The following is a 26,142-nucleotide window of genomic DNA, read 5'->3' on the forward strand; positions in this document are numbered from 1 at the left end:
AACACCTCAGGCAGGCTCCTGCTCCAGGGCCTTTGCACAGGCTGTTCCCTCTGCCTAGCACACATTTCCAGCAGATATCTGCACGGCCAACTTCCTCGCCTCCAAGTCTTTGCTTAAATGTTACCTTCTCAATGAGATGTACACTGACCACCCTATTTAAAATTGCAACTGCCCCATGCCCTACCTCTACTGCCCCAATCCATCTTCCTTTTGTTCTACACTTTCTTTCTCTCCAAAGTCCCTATCACTTTTGAACTTACCACGTAATATACTTATCTGTTTTGTACACAGATACACCCCAAACACCTAGAAAAGTGTCTGGTATATAGTATGTACTCAATAAATATGTTACAAATGAACAAATGAATACTTGAAAAGATCCGAGATGAATCACTAAAAAGAAATTCAAACCAATGAAAGATATCAGTAAAGGTGTTAGTTGAAAATAAGTACACACAAAAATAGATTTTCAAATTTCAATAATAGCCAATCAGGAAAATTACGTATTTTTAAGCAGGAGAATTATTTATATAAATAAAACCTGTTGGGACTTCCCTGGTGGTCCAGTGGGTAAGACTCTGTGCTCCCAAAGCCAGGGGCCCAGGTTCGATCCCTGGTCAGGGAACTAGATCCCGCATGCATGCCACAACTAAGAAGTCAGCATGCCACAACTAAAGATCCTGTGTGCTCCAACTAAGACCCGGTGCAGCCAAAATTAAATAATTTTTTTTAAAAAAACTTATTATGGTAAACAAGTAAGAACAGAGCTGTGATGCTCCCCACCTGTCAGCCACTCCTAGAAGCCCTTGATCTCTGAAGGAGAAGGGGCTTGAAAAGCCACACATTAAAAAACGCACAGAAGAGCCAATTCACACCAGCAGCAAAAAACATTAAGTACTTCGAATACTTAAGAAGAATTTGTTATACCTATATTGAAATAAAACCTACAAAATACTTACTGAGGGACATAAAAGAATTCAAAAGTAAATGGCAAGATATGATAAATTCGTTAAGTGGGAGGATTCAAAATCCCAAACAAGCTGTTTTTCCACAGATAATTACATAACACAACCCCAACAGCAATGCTTATGTCAATATTTTGAGTAAACTGACAAAGAGATCCTAAAACCCGTCTTGAAAATAAAAATGTAAAAAACAGAAAGTGCCCAAATCAATAGAAAAAGCAATGAACAAAATAGAAGGTTCAGAAATAGAACCAATATGTAGGATCTAGTTTTACATTACAGGTAGCATTTAAGTTCAGTAGGAAGAAGCCAAATTATTTAGTAAACTCACTAACCATATTGATGACAATGAGAAAATTTTTAAAAATTGCTATGACTTCAAAAAAATTCCTGATGAACTCATAAATATTTTAAATATTTAAAAAATGAAATGATATAAATGAAACCACCATAGGTAGGTGAATATTGGTGCAGTCTCAGTTAGAAGCCTTAATAAAAGGGATTTCAAAATCAGAAACTATGATAAGAAAGACTAATAAAACTGACTACAATAAATAAATAAATAAATCCTATTACATTAAAATAATTTCTTTTTGTCAAAAGACACCATCCAGTCATTAGAGTAAAAAGACAAGCCAGAGAGTAGGAAAATATATGTGCATAACATATAACAGCAAAGAACCAGTACCCAGAATATGTTTTAAAACTGCCACAAATAAATGAGAAAAAGAAAAATATTTTTAAATGGACACAGTACTTGAACAGGTATGTCACTAAAAAGGAAATTCAAGTGGCCAATGAATAAATTAAAATGTTCAACCTCTTGGTCTCCAAGGAAACGTATATTAAAACATCAATGAGTTATTACTACATATTTACCAGAGGGGCAAAAAATCTGAAAGTCTGACAATACCAAGTGCTGACAAAGGTGCGAACTATATAACGAAGTTCTTAGAAATCAATAAAACACAAACACATAAAATGTTAAGCTCTATTCCTGAGTAGTATGGGAGACAGGTGTGCTGAGAACTAGGACCGACACAAAACTGAATCCAGGAAGTAGGTGCAGTTAAGTGCAGCAGCCTCACCCTGTCTCCTACTGGGTGTTTCCTATCTACACTCACATTCCATGAAATGTGGTAACTGTTACAGACCTCACTCGCTCTAGGTACCAGAACTGCTGGAGCTCTGAGGCAGCCCCAAGGAAGGTGCCAAAGGTTTCTTTTGATTATCATGCTCTGTAAATGATCCACACCTTTGATCAGCAATTCTGCTTTCCATTTCCACACTGGTGAGGAAAATGCATCCTCCTCGGAGAAGGTGATTACTGAACACCAAATTAGACCCTCAGAGAGAAGGCTGTAACTTAGATACACAGTTGTCACAGTCTAAAACCATAGCCACATCTTCTGACGACTTTAAGTCATTCTCCAGATCAGAAGTTTACATTATTCCTAGAGAGAAATCTGATCTTTATTACATTTGTCTGAATGTGAAATAACTGCAATTAACATTACTGATAAAACACCTATTTTCCTAATGAATCATCAGGTTTCTTTCCTCTCCTACAAACTGTCCAAAAGGAGGCTGGTAAGTCTTAAATGCAAGATAGGTTCTCATATGCCTAGAACAAGTAACTAAGATCTTGCAACCAAACAAGAAAATGAATAAATCGACCTTCAAATGTCTGTTCTCCTCGTGATATCAATAATCCCATTCTGAATTCCACCTTTACATTCCCATTAAGGACCATAATAAGCAGAGTGAATTTTTTTTAAAAAAATTTGTAAGTCAGGAGGAGACAAAAATATTGGAGCAAAAAGTACTTTTATGATGCACTTTACAAATCTAAAATTGGAATTTACCCTAAGATACAGCCTTCATAATTTGGGTTGTTTATACAGGCATACCTTGGAGATATTGTGAGTTCAGTTCAAGACCACCACAATAAAGTGATGATCACAATAAAGTCACACAATTTTTTTTTTGTTTTCCAGCACATACAAAAGCTATGTTTACACTATACTGTAGTGTACTAAGTATGCAATAGCATTATGTCTAAAAAAAATGTACATATCAATTTAAAAATACTTTATTAACAAAAAATGTTAATCATCATCCAAGCCTTCAGTGAGTCCTCATCTTTTTGCTGGTGGAGGGTCTGCCTCAATGTTTATGGCTGCTGACTGGTCAGGGTGGTGGCTGCTGAAGGCTGGGAGGCTGCGACAACTTCTTAAAACAAGACAAAAGTGAAGTTGCCACATCAACTGACTCTTCCCTTCATGAACAATTTCTCTGTAGCAGGCAAGGCTGTCTGGTAACATTTTATCCACAGTAGAACTTCTTTCAAAATTGGAGTCAGTCCTCTCAAATCCTTCCACTGCTTTATCAACTAAATTTATTTCTAAATCTTTTGTTGTCATGTCAACAATCTCCACAGCATCGTCATCAGGAGTAGCTTCCATCTCAAGAAACTCTTTTTTTTCCTCATCCATAAGAAGCAACTCCTCACCCATTCAAGTTTTATCAGATGTCAACAATTCAGTCCCATCTTCAGGCTCCACTTCTAATTCTAGTTCTCTTGCTATTTCCACCACACCTGCAGTTACTTCCTCCACTGAAGTCTTGAACCCCTCAAAGTCATTCATGAGGGACGGAATCCATTTCTTCCATACTCCTGTTAATGTTCTTATTTCTGTCCCTTTCCATGAATCGCAAATATTCTTAATGGCCTCTAGAATGATGAGTCCTTTCCAGAAGGTTTTCAAATGACTTTGACCATATCCATCAGAGGAATCACCATCGATGGCAGCTATAGCCTTTCAAAATGTGTTTCTTAAATAATGAGACTCGAAAATCTAAATTACTCCTTGATCCATGAGCTACAGAATGGATGCTGTAATAGCAGGCATGAAAACAACATGGATCTTGTACATCATCAGAGCTCTTGGGAGACCATGTGCCTTGTCGATGAGCAGTACTATTTTGAAAAGAATCTTTTTTTCTAAGCAGTAGGTCTCAACAGTGGGCTTAAAATATTCAGTGGGCTTAAAATGTTGTAAACAGATGTGCTATCATCTAGGCTTTGTTGTTTCATTTATAACGCAGAGTATATTTGGCATAATTCTTAAGGGCCCTAGGATTTCCAGAATGGTAAATGAGCACTGGCTTCAACTTAAAGTCACCAGCTGCATTAGCCCCGAACAAAGCCTGTCCTTTGAAGCTTAGAAGCCAGGCATTGACTTTTCCTCTCTAGCTATCAAAGTCCTAGATGGCACCTTCTTCCAATAGAAGGCTGTTTCATCTACATTTAAGATCTGTTGTTTAGTGCAGCCACCTTCATTTATTATCTTAGCTAGATCTTCTGGGTAACTTGCTGTAGCTTCCACATCAGCACTTGCTGCTTCACCTTGCCCTTTTATGTTATGGAGGCCAGAGGAGAGGGAGAGAGATGGGTAACAGCAGGTCAGTAGAGAAGTCAGAACACACAAATTTATTGATTAAGTTCAGTCTTACATGGGCGCAGTTCATGCCACCTCAAAACACTAGCAATAGTAACATTAAAGATCACTGATCACAGGTCACCATAACAAATATAATAATACTTTAAAAGTTCGAAATATTGCCGGAATTACCAAGATGTGACACAAGGCACAGAGTGAACAAATGCTGTTGGAAAAATGGCACCAGTAGACTTCCTTGACACAGGGCTGCTGCCACAAACCTTTAATTTGTAAAAACAACAACAACAACAAAAAAAACAGTATCTGCTAAGTGCAATAAAGCAAGGTATGCCTCTACTGTTAAGTTTCACAGAATGTAAAAACACAGGGTTTTTTTAGACAAATTTATTCAATTTACTTTCATAAAGTTGTTAACTGTGCCATAAACAGTGTTACAAGCTTTCAAAAAATTGAATAGTTCCTGCCTGTTTTTGATAAGCAAACAACAACTTTGGAACACTGAATAAAAATCAGGTGGAAACAACAAAAAAAGGTGAATGGATAAAGAAGACGTGGTACATATATACAATGGAATATTACTCAGCTATTAAAAGGAATGCAATTGGGTCATTTGTAGAGATGTGCATGGACCTAGACACTGTCATACAGAGTGAAGGAAGCCGGAAAGAGAAAAACAAATATCATATATTAACGCATATATGTGGAATCTAGAAAAACGGTACAGATGAACCTATTTGCAAAGCAGAAAAGGCAGTATTTTCTACTCTTAAGGTCATGAACAGCATAAACCAGTCCCAAAAAAGTTGTAAATCTCAGGAACAGAGAGAGAGCAAAGAAAAATATTCCAAAATTTACGACTATAACTTTTACCAAAGGATCTTAGCCTTCTAGAACGCAGAGCCTGAGGCAAGGATTAAAGTGCTGACAATTCATTCCAGAGGCGCAAGCCCAGGACTGTGAAGGTGAGGAGGAAAAGGGAGTGAGGCAAGGAAAGATACTAAAGAGTGTGCAATAAAGCATGTGATCATGCTGACACTTTCAAAATAAGCCAGGAAGACAGCAGGTCACCTGGCAGGTGTGTCCACTTGGTACTTGGGACTTTCTCAGAAAGAGTTGCAAGAACAAACTGGACCTCAGGGTAGCCCATGTAAGGGAGGAAGAAAGGGAAATCCATCTGCCCAGCTCCCTCCTATGGTCTCCCATTGGTTAAGGTTTACTACAGGGAGCCGACAATAGAACACTTCTGGGTTTCACCATCTAGGCCTTAGCGGCCACTCCACAGCCAGACCCTATGCCCACTGTGTGGCATTCCACCCAAAACAAAAAATGGAGGGAGATTTAGCACTTGATAGGACTCGGCATGTGGGGCCCAAAGGACACGTCAGCCCAGGGCTTCACCTCTGAACTCCAGCCTGCCCTGAGAGCTCAGCAAGTCACAGCAACAGTGGCAGCTGTGTGCTCAGGGAGGAGAGGCTCAAAAGGAGGTGGCAGGGAGAGAATCTCATTAGATGCTCCAGGTTTGGGTTCAATATAGGACCTTTCAAGAAATAAAGCTCTGTCCAATTGCTTTAATGCACTCAGCAATTTCTGCCTCATTCATTCATTCATTCATAGGTACATAATGAGTGGCTATAACGATCCAGTTCCTGTCTGTGCTAGGTCCCAGCAAATCAATAAGACAATTGCAATCCTCACAGAGATCCAGATCTACTCAAGGAAACACGCATCATTCACTAAACAAATTATTTACTGAGTGCCTCGTTCGTGTGCTAGACACTCCTCTAGGCCTGGAGACTCAGTGATTAATAGTCAGTAAAATGACCACAGAATGGTAAACAATGAGAACTGTACTAATTATAACCCTGAGTAAATGATTACTAGTGTTTTAACTAGTCGTCCTGCGACCCGAGTCAAGTATATGAAATCCCATCAGTATACAGGGGTTTAAGAGCAGACAACTAAACAACAATTATACAACACACCAGGGCTTGGGCACTAAATGGGGAGATCTGGATAAAATCCTGGAAAATGGAACCAGAATCCAGGAACCTAGCAAGTCCCTGACATTTTGCAAGATGTGTTATTTCAGGAAAAGGTGCCAGTCTGCTGAAAAAACTGACATATGAAATTAGACAAGATCCCACTGAAAGGAATGGGGTAGGGAAGTCCTGCTGACTGTTGGTGTGGCAGCCACTTGCTACCAGTGAGGGGCCCGCTGAACGGACGCCAGCTCAGATAGAATCACTTTGGAGGAAGGACCCACATTCTGAGTCCAGGTCCCAATCTCCAACCGATTACCTGGAGCTTGACTACATTTTGTTTCCCAATAGTTTGTAGGGCACCGCAGGTGGCCACAGTCCCTTATTTGGGGTGTGGGATAAAGAAATCAATCCCTGTGTTGAATATAATGATTGTAATAAGGTGTAATGATAGTAATAACCTTTGCAGGCATTTTTATGTGCATATGTTTCATGGATTTTTTAAGCCTTATGAGAATCATACATATTGAACCTGTAACTATACTTTAAAATATTTAAGAGAAATTAATTAACAGACTATATAAATGGTATTGTTTGTGGGATTTAATTGGTTAAATTTATAAATTTAGCACTATTCAAAGAGCAAGTGAAATGAGTGCTTTTCATTTTAACACAAATATTACTAGATTTACAAATAAATTTACAAGATTTCCAAGTTGTTTTTAAAAGCTTACAGTAGAATCGGTTTTTACATTTATAACTTTAATGAATTACATATTGGATAAAATACAGGCATACCTCAGCAATATTGCAGGTTCAGTTCCAGACCACTGCAATAAAGCATATCACAATAAAGCAAGTCACACAAATTTTTTGGCTTCGCAGTGCATACAGAAGTTATGTTTGCACTGTACTGTAGTCTACTAAGTGTGCAATAGGATTGTCTAAAAAATAATGCGCATATCTTAATTTAAAAATGCAAAGCAAAAAAAAAAACCCAATTAGTAACAATAGTTGCATGTGATGTACAATAGTAACATCACAGATCACCACAACAAATATGATAATAATGAAAAAAATTGAAATATTGTTAAAATTATCAAAATGTGACACAGAGACATGAAGTAAGCAAACGCTGTTGAAAAAATGGTTCCGATAGACTCGCTCAGTGCAGGGCTGCCACAAAGCTTCAATTTGTAGAAAATGCAGTGCCTACGAAGCACAATAAAATGGGGTATGCCTGTACTGGTAATCATAAATCTCTCTTTCTGAGCCCTCAGAAATCAAAAATCAAAGGGACAAGAAAGACACCATAGGCCAGGTAAGTACAAAATGCTATAAGAACACTGACAATGGAGCAACCAATTCTGGGGGGAGGGTGGTTGTGCAGGAAACAGAGGCAAAAATTCCTAAAGCCGCAGGTGATGTTTCAACAGAGTTTTGATAGAAGGAAAACAGCAGGTGGACAGTGGAGGGAGGCTGAAGGGAAGCGTACATCAGCACAGAGGAGCATGGGCGTGGCCCACCGGGGTAAGCCAACAGGGCACCGGGGTGGAACCTGCAAATGGTTCTGAATGGCTACAGCTGGGTCAGCAGACACAGGTACGGGAGGGGTGGGCCCGGCAGCAACGGGAACCAATAGAGGTTTATCCTGAGGGATCTCTGAAGGATTTTTTTCTTTTAACATCTTTATTGGAGTATAATTGCTTTACAATGGTGTGTTAATTTCTGCTTTATAACAAAGTGAATCAGTTATACATATACGTATGTCCCCATATCTCTTCCCTCTTGCATCTCCCTCCCTCCCACCCTCCCTATCCCACCCCTCTAGGTGGTCACAAAGCACCGAGCTGATCTCCCCGTGCTATGCGGCTGCTTCCCACTAGCTATTTTACGTTTGGTAGTGGGCATGACATAATCAGATTTGTGTTTTAGGCAGATCCTTCTGGCAGGGTATGGAAGATGGCCTTCAGGGGGAGAAAAGGTGGGTGTATAAGCAATGTATGCCCTCAGTGTACAGTGATGGTGGGTACAGAGAAGAGTTAACAAGTCTTTATTCAGGAAGTAAAATCTACAGAATGTGGGCCCTGGAGAGATGTGGCTGTGGAGTGTGTGCCTAGCACAGTGCCAAGGAAGTAACTATAGACAATCAATTGAACAACAAATTTGTTCAATGTGTTGAACAAATGATGAATAGAATAATGGCAACAATATCAAAACGTGTCGTTTAGTGGAAGTTACTGGGTGTTGAGCCCTTTGCCGAGAGTTTTGCCTTTACTATCCAATCTCATCTTCACATCAATCCTTTAAGGCAGGTTACATTTATTGTCCTCATTTTGCAAATGAGGAAACCAAGACACAGGGACATTAAATTACTCGCCCAAGCTCACCCAGCTACTCGGGAGAGGAGGCAGGATTTAAACCTGGGTAATCAAGCTCCAGAATTCTTTGCCCAAAGGTGAAGGATAGTTTTACAGTTTCTAGCAATTGGAGTGATGAAAAGGTTTGGGTGGGGAAAAAAAAGTACAATTTTGGACAAAAATTTAAGATGTGCGTAGGGCTTCTAGACACAGATGTTTAGGAAAACTGTCAGTAGCTCAAGAGAAATGTCAGGAAGCACAAACACAGATTTGGGAATTATCAATAGGAGGTCCCATGGATCATAAGAGTGGATGGGATCACGGAATATGAACAGAGTGAAAGGAGAAAGAGGACCAGGTGATCACTGATCACTCCTAGTGATCACTGATTTTAAAGACATGGGAAGAGAAAGAGAACCCGGAAAATAAAATAGAGTGGTCAGAGAGGTAAGAGTTCCACCAGCAGAGTGGTGTGGCAGGAACCACAGTAGAAGGCAGAATTAGAAGCCTTCGAGAAGGAGGGAGTCAAAATGCACAATAAAGCAAAGTGGCCAAACAAGATAAAGACAGAAATGCCTATTGGATTCTTTTAAGAAGACGTGGGTAACCTTCAATTAACTGAAGCAGTTCCAGAGAGAGAATGAGAGAAAGGCAGGTTACACTGGGTGGAGGGGGATAACGCGATAAGGAAGTAGAGGCAAAGGGTAGAGACACACTTTGTAAAAGTCTAGCGGTGAAGGAAAGAGGGAGATGGGAGAGGCTTGAGGGAGACAGAGCCATGGGAAGGATTTGCAGAAGAGGCAACGCTGATTAAGAGTCAGTAAAGGAGAGGTTGAAGATGGTGGGGGAGAGGCTAGGATTGATGCCGTGAGGTCTCAGGATCGCAATGATTCTGGAAGAGCCACCACAAAGAGTGGAAGAGGAAGCCATTCGGGGACATGATAAATGATTAGTGACTTCTCCTGAAGCCAAAGCCATACATCTGTAACATCAGCACAGTTATAAGATCTTCTCCAGCAGTTCCTGGCAGCCCCTGGTAGGAGACAAGACAGATGTCAGATTGCTCCAGAAACATATGAAAGACGAGGAAGTGACGGGTTTGCAGGGGCCTGTGAGAAAGGGGCTGTGTGCTGCACGCGATCCGGGCAGGCAGGAAAGGAGGAGAAGCCATAAGATATCCGAATGAGCTTCAGGAAAAGAGCAGGACCTGCCAACACTGCTGAGCTACATCAGAAATAAGCTGAGTGGAACTTTCCTACTGACCTGGAATCACAGCTAAGGTCCAAACTGAAGACCCAAAACTCATAATATCCCACGTTCAAAGTGACCAACAAGCTTCCACCCATGAACAAGCTTCCACTGCCCTGCACTTTCTTAGAGATGCCAACACTGGTCCTGCCCCCCACCCACGCCAACTGCTCCCCCTCCCACCTGAACACTCCCCAAATCAATAGAAGGAGAGGATGCAGGAAAGGAAGGTAGTAGCCAGCCTTGTGGGGAAAAGGGTCCTTCAGGGTGAGAGGGACATGCAACACCTAAGCCAGACGAGTTGGGTTCAAATCCCATATCTGCCACTGGTAAGCTATGTGACCTAGGGCAATATATATCCACTCTAGTCCTCAGACTTCTCGTCTACGAAAGGGGTATAATAATACCTACTCCAAATGGTTGTTACAGGGATTAAATCAGTTAAATTATTTAACATGCTTAGAATTGCACTATGTAAGTATTAGCTATTTTTCTTATTTCTTCCCCTTCTCATGGGAAACCAACGCAGGTGCTTTCCCTTCCCCAAAGCCAAGTCACGGGGTCTCCCATGGGGACCACTTGCAACATTTGGAGATGCCTTCAAAGAAGGAACATTGCTCTCTTTGGCCCTCAGAGGGTGGGAAAGAGGACTCCAGTTAGTTCCCCTGTCTCAACAAGAAGTTGCAAGGCAGGGAACAGCAGGAGAGGAGCCATGGGGCTTTCCAGGAGCGTCAGGGCTAAGTAAGGAACACAGCACCAGGAGAAGAGGGTAGGATTCTATACCACTGATGGCACCAAAGGGGGAAGACCCAGCTCACTCTGGAGGAGGGGGCCCTCCGCAGTCGAGGGGCTAGGGCAAAGCTGTTCACCCCAAGCAGAACCAGAGCAAGGCCAGGACCTCCCCCCAACACACACCACCTCCAGGTCGGAGACACAGAAGAACTCGGCCTCTGCAGCTGTCCCTCTTGCACCCAGCACCAGGGGAAGAAACCCCTAGAAGGAGGAGAGGGAAGAGATTCCTCAGAGCCTGAGCACAGCCCCTCCTGCACCCCAGCAGCCAGGATCCCGCCTCCTCAAGCCACACTGCAGGGAACAGGTTAGGTCACAGTTTCAGAAACGAAGGGTGCTGTAAACACGGAGACTGGCAGGAAAGCTTTGGCTCTAATCAAGGTGTCCTGAGGGTCATAATGTGCAGAAGGAAAGTAGAATTTGCTCCCGCACAGTGGAGAGCACTTATCGGCAAAAATAAAACCAGGTCCTATGTTTGTACAGAGCTGAGACCTCTCCTTAAATAAGACAAATATGAAAGACCTTCAGCCGGCAGGTTCTCCATGGCCACCCTCACCCCCCCTGCTCCACTGACTAAGCGCATCACAAACCAGCCCCACAGGGCGGAGGCTGCCGTTCCACTTGAGGCCCACAGCCTGGAATATCTGTGGTCAGCCTCGGGCGGTAGACCCAGCCTAAACCTGGCCCACGTGTTCAGTATACAAGATTGGGCTTCTGCCTCACTTTCTCAATTATGCTCTGGAAAAGTCCAGACCATTTGGCTGATGCCCTGACAACTACCCTAGCTTTCTCCAACCCTCTCTCCCCGAGGACTAAACTCTTTCCTTGTTGGAACCTCCCCTGATGGGAGTTTCCATTCCTCTTCTTAGAACCACGGCGGCACTTCTCCCTCTCCTGCCCCCTACCACCACTATTACGCCCCTGGAGTACTGCCAAGGCCAAAGTCACCACAGCCCACTAGACTTACTGACCACAGCACTAACCTGGCCTGACCCCCAGTCTCCAGGCCCACCCCTCCCAACCTGCCAACTCCAGCAGTTCTGGGCTATAACAGTCAAGACCATGTGGGTATGACTACACTGGGAGAGGGAGGGCACTTACAAATTGGAGAGTAGATGCAACAGGATCAGAGGAATAGTTGGTTTCAGAGCAGAAGCTGATAGGATGGAATTTAAGATTTCAAGGTGAAGCAGTGAGTGATGCCAGAGTCTCTAGTCTGGCTATGGGAATGGGTGGACACAGCGGGGGAAAGGAAGGCTGCCAGTGTGGAGAGGTGCCAAGAACCCATCCGCTTATCAGCTGACCCATCCAAAACAAAGCTGGCGTGTCACAGTGCCAAGGCTGGGAAGAGGATAATTTAATCTTGACTCAGAGGAGAAGGGACCATAAGGGTGTTCAAGTGCTTCTTTTTGTGTTCTTTTAACATTTTATTTTGGAAAATGTTGAACATATCACAAAAGTAGACAGAACATCGTAATGAACCGCCAGTTAGCCATCACCCAGCTTCAACAACTGTTGAAAATTTTGCCCATCTTATTTCACTAGTATCCCCCTCCTGGTCCACCCCCCAACCCCCACGGTTGATTATTTTAAAGCAAATCCCAGACATCATATAATTTCATTTGCAAATAACTGAGTATGTATGTATCTCTAAGAAGTAAGTGCTCTTCATTTTTTTCAACATTACAGAAATAATTTTCACACCTAAAAATACTTAACAATAATTCCTTAATACCATCTGACACCCTCTTGGTGATCATATTTCCTCAATAGACTTATGCCTCTTTACAGATGGTTTGTTTGAGATGGGAAGCAAATGAGGCCCACGTGTTCATTGGATTGATTTGTCTCTGTCTTAGTTTGGTTTCCCCCAGAAACAGGTTCCAAGGCAACAACTCTGGGAGACAGTGTGGGGCACCCCTGAGCGTTACCCCAGCCCTGGGAGATGGGGAGGAAGCTTGGGTATTTATCCACCTTCCCCATCCATCCCTGGCTGAAGACTGCTTCCAGGGGCATTAACTCTCCAGGCCATAAAGTCTCTGGCACTCTGCTCTGCTTGCCATGCGTAATCCTACAGACAGAATGAAAGCCCTCGGGCAGAGGGTCACCAGCGTTCCCAGGAGGGTATCAACTGTAGCTGCTCCAGTCCACTAAAAGTTTCTTTCATCTACATTTCCTTCTCTGCCTTGTTCTTTGCCCTTTATTTACTGAAGAAGTGTGTCATCTGTCCTTTAGAATTTCCGCATTGCAGATTTGGTGGATTACATTCCCATGGTGTTATTTAACATGTTCCGCTATCTTCAACGTTTACTGTGAATTAAATAGTTAGAGACTGATCAGATCCCGATTCTATCTAGTGACGCCATGACCTTCCCATTGCATCACATCAGGAAGTAAGGGTCTCTATCAACTAAAGGTTTGTCTAGCTTTAAACAAATTTTCCTCCTCTTTCATTGGTTGGCTATGTTCCTTAATTCAGCATATTCCCAAGCAGGCCAACTTCTTCCAAATGCTATGGAAGCTGAGCAAATATGAAGTAGACAAGTCAAGCTCTGTGTCATCCAAAGGCCTCGCTGGAAAATTTCAAGGAGGGTTTGCTTGTGACTTAGAACACACACCCGAAGATGTCATTTATTCTCCCACTCCTTAGAGTGTCTTTCAAATACCAACCTCCTTTTGAAACCAACTTCCATACCAAAACAGTGCAAGCACCACATGTATCTCTCTGACTGTGAATTCTGCATGTGTGAATCTGCTTACACTGTAAGCTTCAACAAATTCCAAAGCGGAGAGATGCTTAGACCCTCTCGATCTTACCTACACCATTTTATGAGAAAAGTCTGCCTTACTGCATTGTAATGCACACAGAATGCACGCTAAAGAAAGAGGCTAAGGCTCTTGAAGAAATGCTAAAATTAAATTCAGAGAATGATCTAGCCCAAAGGAATGCTTCATACAATACTGACAAGTTGAAAATCTTCAGTAATTGATGTCTGGTAAAGAACCTCATTGTAGTTTAGCTATCCAAGGTCATTTCTACTTGCCTCCATCAAACCTTCTCCAGACCAGAGTCCATGTTGTCAATTCACTCATTCAAGAAACACTGACCGTTGGAGCTCAGGAAGGGTGCCAGGCTCCAGTGGGAAAGAGTTTCTCTTTATCTCCTCTGTGATGCCAGTTCCTTCAATGTCATCCCAGACTCACAATATTCCAGCCTATATATCTCCTTAAAAAGGCATCAGGGACAGTGATCTGTTTTTACTCAAAACACTCTGACACCAAATGTGTGGCTTTTTCTTCCACCCAACAACCAATTCCCTAATTCTCCAATACCAACTGAGCGTCCTACAATTCAATCCTGACACTAATTACCTGGAGTTGGCATCAGACTCCACAGGTTTCAAGGCTCCATCCCACAAGACTGCCCTCACTTCAGATGCCAGACACAAGTATCGAGTCTCCAGTTACCCACACGTCTGTCCCACTTGGCTACAAGGTTGGGGATTCCCACAATCTCCTCCTTAGGTTTGATAATTTGCTAGAAAAGCCGACAGAACTCAGGAGAGCACTTTACCATTAATAGGCTATTATAAAGATACAACTTAGGAACAGCCAAATGCAAGAGATGCACAGAGCAAGGAAGTGAAGTGGGGAGCAAAGAGCTCCCACGCCCCCTCCGGGTGCACCACCTCCATGCGTTCACCAACTGGAAAGTTCTCTGAACCTCTTCTTTTAAGAGTCTTTACTGAGGTGTCATCAGGCAGGCATTATGGATTAAATCTTTGTCCGTTGGTGGTTAACTCAATCCCCACTCCCTCTCCCCTCCCTGGAAGTCAGGGGGTAGGGCTAAAAGTTTCAACCCTCTATTCATGCCTTGTTCTTTCTGGTGACCAGCCCCCATCCTAAATCTATCTAGGAGCCTCGACTCAACAGTAATCTCATTAGCATATAAAAGACACTCATCACTTAGGAGGTGCCGAGGATTTGGGGAGCTGTGTGCCAGGAACCAGAGACAAAGAACCAGGTGTCAGAGCACCCTCTCCCTCTTCACTATGCCTATGGTGGATATTTCAAAACCTATAAATGACATTTTCTACCCACTGCATTTACCAGAAAAAAAAAACAAACTCTTATCCCCAGGAGACCACCTGAGTGGCTTCCTCTCCACGTGGAGGCCGAGCCATTCTGATGACTCCCAGTGTCCTTCTGGCCTTTATCCATCAGTGACCAGCATCTAAGAGTCACCTGGAACAGTGCAGTGTGTAGACAGCAAAGCCTTTGCTAATCAAGGTCCTCAGAAAAGAACAACAACAAACCATCACAAAGCATTCATTAATGGGGCACAGCAGGAGGGAGGCAGCCTAGACCCACGGAGAAGGGGAGGCCAAATATCCAAGCGTGGCGATGTCTTGAGGGTCCCAACTTCGTCCTTCTCTCTGAAGTTAGTTCTCACACAAGGTCATCAGTCTCTTCCCAACGTCTTAGCTGACCTCTGTGGGCCAAACAATTCTGTCCCTGATGACCCCGTTCCCCCAGCCTGCCAAAAAATGCCCAGGCCCTGGAGATAGGTTCAGTTCCCTCTTACCTGTCCAGCTAGCTAGCCATCTCCTTTATCTCTAGATAATTCCCACTAGACTCCACTGACAACAGGTACAAACCTGTACCACAGGCTGTTCTCTCTCAAACAGGCGTAATTCCCCTGCTTGATTTCACCTGGAAAGGGCGCGCTGGTTCAGCCTCTTCATTTTAAATAGAAGTGGAGGCCCACAGGGGTTAAGTGACTTTCCCAAGATCACCAAGCGGTGGCAGATTGAAATCTAAAACGGTTGTGCCCCAGGGTTACTGGACCATTCAATAAGACAGGAAGCTTGTGTTTGTAGTTATGGAAGAATAATGCAGTTTGCAAATACATAAAGTTGCCCCTAGGCTATCAAACACTGGCTAAGGACTGAGTAATAGAACAGCTACTGCTACGGGGGCACGAGGGAGAGTCTTCATCCCCATCAAAGGAAGCAGTAAACATCCTGGAAGAGTAAACTGGATGAAAGTGGAAAAAGGGATGGAGAAATGGAGGTAATGGTAGTTGACCCTGGATAATGGAAATTAAGTAGTTTTAGCCTTTTTCCCTTAGCTTTACTGTGATGCTTGAATTTTCTTCTCAAGTAGGTATTTATCATCATAATTAGGGAAAGTAGACCAATAAGCCTGATTCCTAGAGTCACACTCAGAAGCCAGCCTCATTTCCTGGGAGTCATACAAGATATAACACCTGCCTGGAGAATGCCATCAGAAGAAACAAAGCATTCCGTTAAGCCATGAAACGTACCAGCTCTTTACAAGGCATCCCGTCCACTAACACAAGCCATGATGGACTCTCAGGGCACCACATTCAACCCCGGTGCACGGCATTATAGCTTCAGAACTGGCCAGGATCTTTGTCAAAAAGTCAACTTCAGTCTTCCGGGTCAGGGGAGGCAGATAACTAACAGTGCCTAGATGCTCACTAAAGTCCCCATGAAAACTAAAAATAGCAACAGGTCTGGACAAGATAAGAGTGCATTTACCATATACCAAAATCAGAAGGATCTTCCACTGATGGGAAGGAATTCAGGTATACAGTCACTGACAAGTGAACAGCCCCCAAACCAGAAGTGGCTGCGGTGTGAAACAGTACATCGTTCAGAGAACACACCCTTTCCATACAGACACTGTAGATTTCTGTGTTTACCATACAGTCTTCTAGTAAGTAGCAATCCCATGACCGGCTCTAACAAATTCAGTATGTAGAACAAACACCACAGTGTTCCCGCACATGGAAGTCAGGGTCTTGAGGAAAAGGTGCCTTTTTCTAATTCACAAGGAGCACCATATAGGCTAGCAGTGACCTCATCAATACCCTAACTCCACTGGCTGCTCCTCCACTAAACTCTAAGGGATTCAATCCAAAGCACATAACCAGCCTGACACTGTCGGGAACCCCTTTCTGAAGAAGTCGAGTCCCTATGTCTCATCAATAACTTTCTTGCCTCATCCATCCTGAAGCAACAGCTTCTAGAGAGCAACCCAGCAAGGTGCAGAGATGACCAGACCAACTGCATTCCTGGGTGACCCTGGAATAGTGCCTGCAGGCAGGTATACATTTTCATGCAATGAAAGTTTGATCAGAGGTGGCCTCAGGCCCTGCAGGGCCAATGTCCATTTTATCCCTTGTCAGAAAATGGATGGTTGGGGGAAAAGAAGCTATGTCAGCCAAAAACAGCTGCCCGAGATGTGTGACAGACCAGAACTGTCCCATCGGAGACACTGGCTCAGCCGCTGGCCTCAGTCGGTGAGGTCAGGGAGGGCCCTGTGAGTGAACAGTGTATCACATCCAGGAGCCAACACTAGGCTTATTCATGGGTAAGTAAATAGAAACACAACCTTAGGTCTGAGGCCTAATGACCAGAATCTGGAGCATAGGAGAACAAAAATAATTCCTCGAGGAATAAGAGCAAAGACCTTCTTGCACATAACTTTACTGCAGGGAAGAGTAAAAACTGCTTTGGGTCTGTGATAGGAAATGAGGGCACCTTCCTCCAAAATAGGCCAAGTACAAAATAGAGGAGGCAAATGTATCCAACAGAATGAACTGAGGAAAGAAGAGACCACAGAGAAAATTAAAACATCAGAGCCCAATTATAGGAAATTCGAGGCCGAGAGGAATGTGCTGAAAAACAGCATGAGGACACGATTAGACACAGCCCAAAGGTGGGACAGCTAGCCTGGTCATTTCAACAAACTGATGTCATGAGAGAAAAAAGAACAAAAAGAAAAAAATCAGGTGAAGGGAACTCTTCTAGATTATAAGAGATTTTAAAATGACCAAGCAATTCCACTCATAGGTATATACCCAAAAGAACTGAAAAGGTACTCAAATATTTGTACACAGTATTGCTGTGTCCTGAATATTTGTGTCTCCCCAGCCCCAACATCCATATGTTGAAGCACCAACTCCCAATGTGATGGTTATTTGGAGGTGGGGTCTTTGGGAGGTAATTACATTTAGGTAAGGAGGATGGATAACGATTGGTATCCATATAAAATGAAGAAGAGTCCAGAGCTCTCTCTTTCCCAAAGACATTAGGGAAGTTTGCATATAGGCTGGGCGTTGAATGATATAAAGAATCATTGTTAGGTGTGATAATGGTAGCACAGTTAAGGAGAAAAATGCCTTTATTTTTCAGATGTGCACACTGAAGCATTTGGGAACAAAATGTTATGATGTCTGTTAAAGTATTTCAGGAAAAAAGGAAGATGAAGCAAAGGTGGCAAAATGTTAACAATTGTGAGATACAGGTGATGGGGTCGGGATATTAACTGTATTTTTCTCTTTAGCTTTCTATATGTTTAAATTTTTTCATAATAAAGGTAAAAAAACTCCCAATCAAAATCCCAGCAAGTTATTTTGTAGATATTGACAAACTGATTCTAAAGTTTTACATGGAGAGGCGAAAGACACAGAATAGCCAAGATTGATACTGAAGAACAAAGTTGGAGGACTGAGGTTATCAGACTGTAAGGCTTACTATAAAGCTACATTTAAATAAGACAGCACGATATTGGTGAAAGAGTACACAAATAGATCAATGGAGCAGAACAGAGAGCTCACAAGTAGACTCCCATAAACATGGTCAAGTGATCTTTGACAAAGGAGCAAAGGCAGTACAATGGAGCAAAGATAATCTCTTCAACAAATGGTGCTGGAACAACTGGAATGACCAAAGGACTATAAAATTTGGAATCATCTAGATCCGCTTTGCAAATTGGGGCAACTCCAGTCTACCTGCCAGCAGCTTTGAGAAATTTCTGAAAAACATAAAGCAGGCAAGAATGCCTGAAGCAAGGATGGATGGATCCCTCACTCACTGGTCAGACTGGCACACACAATGGGATAAATAAAGGGCCACAGGGTGGAAGTCCCACAGATGCCCCAAAAAGAGCACTCGTGGTAGCTACTAATGAAGGTGGTAGAGTGCCTCACCTAAACTTGGGAAGACACACAAAGAGGAAAGGAAGCACTGGCAAAGCAATTAAAGAAAACCCTGCCAGAGATTTCCTCCAGTTACATTCATTATTTCCACAAATATTAAGTGCCTGTTACGTGAATCTGGGGCTGGGAACGCAGCAGCAAACAAAACACACTTGGTGTCTAACTTCATGGTGGCTGCGCTATCCAATCCATACCCACTAGCTACATATGACCATTTTAATTTTAATTAATTAAAATTAAATAACATTTTAGAATTCTATCACAGTCGCATTAGCCACATTTCAAATGCTCAATAGCCATGTGTAGCTAGTGGCTAACAACTGCTCCCAGGAGCAGCCCTCAACCAATGCTAAAGGGGAAGTTGGTAGATAAACGCCCCAGCCTCCTGCCTCTGGTTGGCATAACTCTGACGTGGCTTCCACGCTGTCTCTGAGATGTATATGTATAACTGATTCACTTTGTTATAAAGCAGAAACTAACACACCATTGTAAAGCAATTATACTCCAATAAAGATGTAAAAAAAAAAAAAAGCAATTAGACTGCAATAAAGATGTAAAAAAAAGCAATTATACTCCAATAAAGATGTAAGAAAAAGCAATTATACTCCAATAAAGATGTTTAAAAAAAACAAAAAAAAACAACAACAACCAAAAAGCTGCCTCCCCACAAATCCCTGTTTCAAAGTCTGCTTATGGGAACCTTCAAACCCAGGAAACAATATACACAGTCCAGCTACACTACCCCCCACCCCCAAACACTCTAACCACCAGAATATACTACCTCCATGTAAGTGAAGCAGCAAGGGTGTTCCTTCAGTGTTGATCCCAAATGTGCTCATCTTTGAAGGATCTCGAAAATACACACCCAGCCCTTAAACCATAAATTACTAAGTGCAGACCTTAATGTATGCAGTATGGAAACATGTAGCATTGTGGAGGGGTTGAGGGAGAATTGAGAGACCTAAGTCATCACCCAAGCAGGCCTTCTGCTCCCCAGGGACCCAATAGTGGGTTCTCACATACGGACCTTATGAGGGAGGAGCTTGGCCAAATTCTGCTTTAAGGAGCAGTTTGATTTTCTGTCCCAGGCAGGAGGCCAGCGGAAAAACGTAACAGCTAGTGTTTTTTGCATGTTTATTACATGCCGAGCCCTGTGCTAAATACTTCAAATGCATTAGCTCATTTAATCCTCTGAGTCCACCATGTTGGAGCTGTTTTTCTCCCCATTGTACAGAAGAGGAAACTGAGGTTTACAGAAGGGAAGGGGCTTGCCTAAGATTACACCACTACTACACTGCTGCGCTGGGACTCCAACCAGGTCTCCCTGACTCTGAACCCAAACTCTTCACCAACAGGTAACACAACTCCCTTCTAAATGATTATTATAATAAAATCACCATTTGTTGAACCATATTATGTGCAAAGCACTTTAGATACGTAACTTCTTATCCTCACCACAACCATCCAAGTTAGAATTGAGCCAGATACTATGTAAGCTTCATAAATACATTACCATGGTTCTGATGAACCTAGGGGCAGGACAGGAATAAAGACACAGAGGTAGAGAATGGACTTGAGGACACGGGGGTGGGGGGGAAGGGTAAGCTGGGACGAAGTGAGAGAGTAGCACTAACATATATACACTACCAAAGGTAAAATGTATGGCTAGTGGGAAGCTGCTGCATAGCAAAGAGAGATCAGCTCGATGCTTTGTGACCACCTCGAGCGGGTGGGATAGGGAGAGTGGGAGGGAGGCTCAAGAGGGAGGGGATATGGGGATATATGTATACATATAGCTGATTCACTTTGTTATACAGCAGAAACTAACACAATATTGTAAAGCAATTATACTCCAATAAAGATGATTAAAAAAACAATAATAAATAAATGCATTAGCCCTAGGCAGAGTTATCTCCATTTCACAGGTAAGAAGACTGAGGCACTAAGAAGCATTTCCCCAGGGACTTCCCTGGTGGTGCAGTGGTTAAGCACCCACCTGCCAATGCAGGGGACATGGGTTCGAGCCCTGGTCCGGGAAGATCCTGCATGCCACGGAGCAACTAAACCCGTGTGCCACAACTACTGAGCCTGTGTTCCAGAGCCCACGTGCCACAACTACTGAAGCCTGCACGCCTGGAGCCTGTGCTCCGCAACAAGAGAAGCCACCACAACGAGAAGCCCGCGGACTGCAACAAAGTGTAGGCCGTGCTCATTGCAACTAGAGAAAGTCCGCTCACAGCAACGAAGACCCAATGCAGCCATAAATAAATAAATAAATAAACTTAAAAAAAAAGAAAAATACTCAGGTTGGTTTTTTTTTGCGGTATGCGGGCCTCTCACTGCTGTGGCCTCTCCCGTTGCAGAGCACAGGCTCCGGACGCGCAGGCTCAGCGGCCATGGCTCACGGGCCCAGCCGCTCCGCGGCATGTGGGATCCTCCCGGACCGGGGCACAAACCTGCGTCCCCTGCATCGGCAGGCGGACTCTCAACCACTGCGCCACCAGGGAAGCCCTACTCAGGTTTTTTTTTTTTTAAAAAAAGAAGCATTTCCCCAGCAAGTGCCAGTGCAGAGAGCCAAGCCGGCTATATTCTCCTTCCTACCTGGGTGGGGCTCCTGGATTCCATCATGCTCTTCATCTTACCTGCGGAGAGACCCAGCTTCCTCCTCTGCAAACCCTGCCTGGTCAATGCTTAGAGGTAACTACGACTGATCGAGATCTCCTACCTGCTCAGAAGAAACCCAGCAGCAGTCCTCCCAAGGCTCTGCCCCTTCCTTAACCTGCAAGTTGTCCCAGGTCCTGTCTTCTCAGAGTGACGTCACCCCATCCCATTAGCTTTCGGCTAAATGGCTTGGCCCTCGCTCTCTGGTCCTATGCAATCTCCCCTGCCTCGTACCCACCTTTTCTCACTGCCCCAAATGCCCTCAAGAGATCTCAATGAACGAATCGATAGCCTTATCAAAGAAAAGACATAGCATGGAGATTACAGGGCTTTTCGTCCTTGGAGAAGTAAATTAAATAAATCCAATAATATTTGTTCCTTAATCTACGCTGGTCTTCTGATATTACACTCCTTATTTTGATGATAAGCTTCCAAGAATTTTTCAATTATGGCAATTTCAGCTGATTTCCATTCCCAAAGAACCCCCATCTAAATCTACCAAGAAGAATAGATACACCACATTTCTTTAAAATATGCATGTTTGGCAACTCAAAAGGGTACCATCTGCTTCACATAATTTCTGCATGAAGTTTCTGAAAAGCCTACACAACATATATGATCCACTCCTGCTGCAATAGGAGCCAAAACATTCCACTGCTATTGTACAAATCAACTCAGGTTAACCGTGGCTGAAATTGGCCATGGACCTTGCAACGATCAACTCCCTTAGAACACGGCTCACCAATTAAAATATACATATTTAATCAAAGTCATGCTAGAGAGGAAAGATAAACATGAAGATGACATCACCCTCAAGAATCATTTTTGAGCCCTGGGAAAAGCAAGTAGAGAACTGGCAAGAAAAGCAAATTGGGACTCTTTCAAAATGAAGCAAAGGAGAAGGCAAAATAAAGTCGGAATAATTAAAACAAGAAGGGAATGATGATGGGAGTGGAGGGAACCCAGCGAGGGGAGTAAGCACTGTTTCCCTGGTGAGGAATTACAATGCGGCACATGGCAGAATGCCTAACAACCTGTAAACAGAAAACACTATGTCCCAATCGGAGTAAACACATCAAGGCCATTCCTCGCCAGCACTGTAAACTCTGGATAGAGGAGTTCGTTGGTGTGTGCCAGACGGTGAGGCATTACCAGAAGTGACTTTGGGGTATGCAAGTCTCCTGAATTACAAAGTAAGAATGTATTCCACAGCGAGTCCCTTCCCAGGTCACCAAGATGAATCAGAATTGTTAAGTGATTGGAAATCCTCCAAAAAACACACAACCCAATTGCAGATGCAGACAAAACGTTTTTAGTGTTCTGTCCAGGGCTGCAGAAATGTTGCACACCAGCATACGTAAATTCCCTAGACTTACAGCTCAGAGCAGAGGTTGGCAAACATTTTCTGTAAAGGACCAGAGAGCAATATTACAGGCTTTGTGCTCTATGTTGTCTCTTGTCATAACTATTCAATTCTGCTTTACACCATAGACAGCATGCACGAAAATGAGCCTGGGTGCGTGTTCCAATAAAACTTTATTTACGGACACTGAAATTTTAATCATATGTAATTATTAGGTGTCACAAAATAGAATTCTTTTGATTTTTTTCAGCCATTAAAAAATGTAAAAATCATTCTTAGCTCACAGGTTGTACAAAAGAAAATAGGTAATGGGCTATATTTGACCCACAGGCCAGTTTGCCAACTCCTGATTTAGAGCTTCTATTTAATAGAGGCTAAACAGGTGACATATGGTTCAAATGAATGATAAAGATACCTTGGATTTATTCGAAGATTGAAAATCATGAGGAAGAGACTGGAGGGTAGCACCGGATTTATCTCATGCAATGGTGACAAGTACTGTACTGCGTTTGTCTTGGAATCACTCAAGGCCTGTCCTTGAGTCCTTACAAGACCACTTGCCAGCTGTATGACCTTGAGCAAGTTTTACTTAACCTTGCCAAGCCTAATTTCCTCCCTTGTAAAAGGAGAAATAAGACGAGCACCTTCTTTTTTTCCAATAATCATTTTTTTAATTGAGGTATAGTTAATTTATAATGTTGTGTTAGCTTCAGGCGTACAGCAAAGTGATTCAGATGTGTGTGTGTGTGTGTGTGTGTGTGTATTCTTTTTCAGATTCTTTTCCATTATAGGTTAGTACCTTCTTGGTAGAGGTATCAAGGAGATGAAATGAGATGCTGTCTCTAAAAATACTTTGCACAGCACCCAGCACTTCTACCAAATGCAGCTAATTAGCATTATGATTATACTCATGGAATGATTAGTTGATTGACTACAAAACATTTTTCCTGGATATGAAGATAACATTTCCTGGATGTGAAGAAGTACCGACTCCTAATTTATGAAAGTCAAAGCTCAAAACAAAGTAGATGCCAGAGGCAAACATCAAACTAATACAATAAAAGAATATTTTAATTTTGGTGCAACCAACACCCCAATGATTCAGCTATTAGGAGTCTGGAAACCTCCAATTTCTATAAAAGTTGTAAGCTTGAATTCATGAGAAAAGAATGTAAGCATAAACAGTCATTCAGTCACTCAACAAGCACTTCTAAAGACTTCCAGGACAGCCTACCTGCCTGGGTTGTAGAAGTGGTAGCCACTGACCAGGCCTGCCTCTGCTTCTGCTTCTCGTCTCCATCCCTCACCCCATGACAGACAGAGTGGCCAGCTGTGGATGGTCAAATAGCTTCTATCTCCCGCTGCTCAACCCTGGCCCCAGTCAGCACCAAACAGACAGTTGCAGCAGCAGCAGCAGGTGACAAGGAAGATGGTGGACGGCTGCCGGCCTGTGTGCTGGACTATGGTACAGGGTATTGCTATTAAGGAGTCAGCAAAAAGAAAGGATGAGAAAGCTGAAAGGAGGGCGATGAAAGGTGTTGATGACCTAGACTTCTTCACTGCTGACGAAGCAACAGAAAAACCTTCATATGCAAAAAAGTGGCCAGTCCGCCATGGCATTGTTGAAGAATGGGACTTGATGTAAAGGTTTATGGATCAAATGATCTTTAAATATTTAAGAGCAGAACCTGAAGACCATTTTTTTTTGACTGAACCTCCACTGAATACTCCAGAAAACAGGGAATATACTGCTGAAATAATGTTCTAGGCTCGTACATTTCTGCACAGGCCATTCTTGCCTTAGCTGCATCCTGGACCTCAAGACAAGTAGGAAAACAATCTGTTGATAGACAGCGGAAACAGTGTCACCCATGCCACCCCTGTGGCTGAAGGGTATGTGACTGGCGGCTGTGTTAAGCACATTCCAAACACAGGATGAAAAAGAACATATTTTATTCAGCAACTGCTGAGAGACGGAGAAGTAAGAATCCTTCAGAGCAATCTTTGGAAACTTTAAAGGAAACTTTAAACTTTAAACTATAGCTATGCCCGCCCAGATTTAGTGAAAGAATTTAACAAGTATGACACAGATGGAGCAAAGTGGATTAAACAGTATACTGGAATCAGTGCTATCTCAAAGAAAGAATTTTCCATTAGTGTTCGTTACTGAGAAATTCTTGGGACCTGAAATTTTTTTCATCTAGAGTTTGCTAATCCAGGTTTTACTCAACCTATCTCAGAAGTTGTAGATAAAGTAATTCACAACTGTCCTACTGATGTCAGACGTCCTCTCTACAAGAATATTGTCCTCTCTGGAGGCTCAACCATGTTCAGGGACATCGGACATCACTTGCAAAGAGATTTGAAAAGAACTATAGATGCCAGGCTGAAATTATGTGAGGAACTGAGTGGTGGTAGATTGACACGAAAACCTATCAATGTACAAGTCATTACACCCAAAATGCAGTCACAGGCAATTTGGTTTGGAGGATCCATGCTGGCTTCCACACCTGAATTCTACCACGTATGCCACACCAGAAAGGATTACGAAGAAATTGGGCTCAGCATTTGTCATCACTATTCAGTGTTTGGAATCATGTAAAATTGACTTCGTAGTTATTGGGGTTAGGGAGATGAGGAAGAAATCATCTTTCTGACTGCCTTTTTTGCCTGGATGGCTGGTTTTGAGATTTTAAACTTGACTTGAAATAATAGGACCACACTCAATTACACAGAAATATTTTAGTAAGTTTATCAACATGGGAATGTAAAGGAGAGCCAAAATGATTAAATGTTTTTCTTCAGATTCAGTATTTGAATCGTATGTGTAACAAAAAGAAGCAGGTGTTCGTTCTTTCTGTGCCCTGATAGGTTCTATATTATTGAATTAGCCAAGATTTGATGGGGTTTATCGGTACACTATAAATGTACCGATAAATATACATGACGCTTGAATTGAACACTTCTAAGCGTAAGATGCAAGAGCTTGCTTATATTTCATACTTTTTATCCTTTGAGGGAAAAAGTCACGGGGAAACTAGTATTTGAGGGAAAAAGTGACCACGTAAAGGACAAATTCAAAAAGTAGCCTATGACACATGGCATAGACACACACACTCATGGGATTCCAGTTATTAGGAAGTGCCTCCATACCCTGTGCCCCCCAGTGTTTTTCTTTGCAAGTGCTTTTGCAACAAAGAAGCTATTATCTTAGATTAACTGATACCTGCTAGTGCTGTCTGTTTAACTCTCATTCTGTTTCTTGCAGTAAAAACAGGACTGTT

At 42.7% G+C, this 26,142-nt stretch overlaps 1 protein-coding gene, 1 non-coding gene and 1 pseudogene across 5 annotated transcripts in view; 2 read left to right on the forward strand and 1 right to left on the reverse strand.

Moving 5' to 3' along the window:
- SH3GL3 (SH3 domain containing GRB2 like 3, endophilin A3) overlaps positions 1–26,142 on the reverse strand; it is a 144,548-nt gene that overhangs the window by 97,760 nt on the left and 20,646 nt on the right. The window lies entirely within an intron of this gene.
- Positions 553–625, forward strand: TRNAW-CCA. The gene has a single exon. It is a non-coding gene; the product is annotated as a tRNA-Trp (tRNA).
- On the forward strand, positions 24,336–25,460 carry LOC114905014 (annotated as a pseudogene).

Source organism: Monodon monoceros, unplaced genomic scaffold (assembly GCF_005190385.1).
Source record: "Monodon monoceros isolate NGI ecotype Baffin Bay Population unplaced genomic scaffold, NGI_Narwhal_1 Super_Scaffold_21, whole genome shotgun sequence".
In the NCBI taxonomy this organism is placed as follows: domain Eukaryota; kingdom Metazoa; phylum Chordata; class Mammalia; order Artiodactyla; family Monodontidae; genus Monodon; species Monodon monoceros.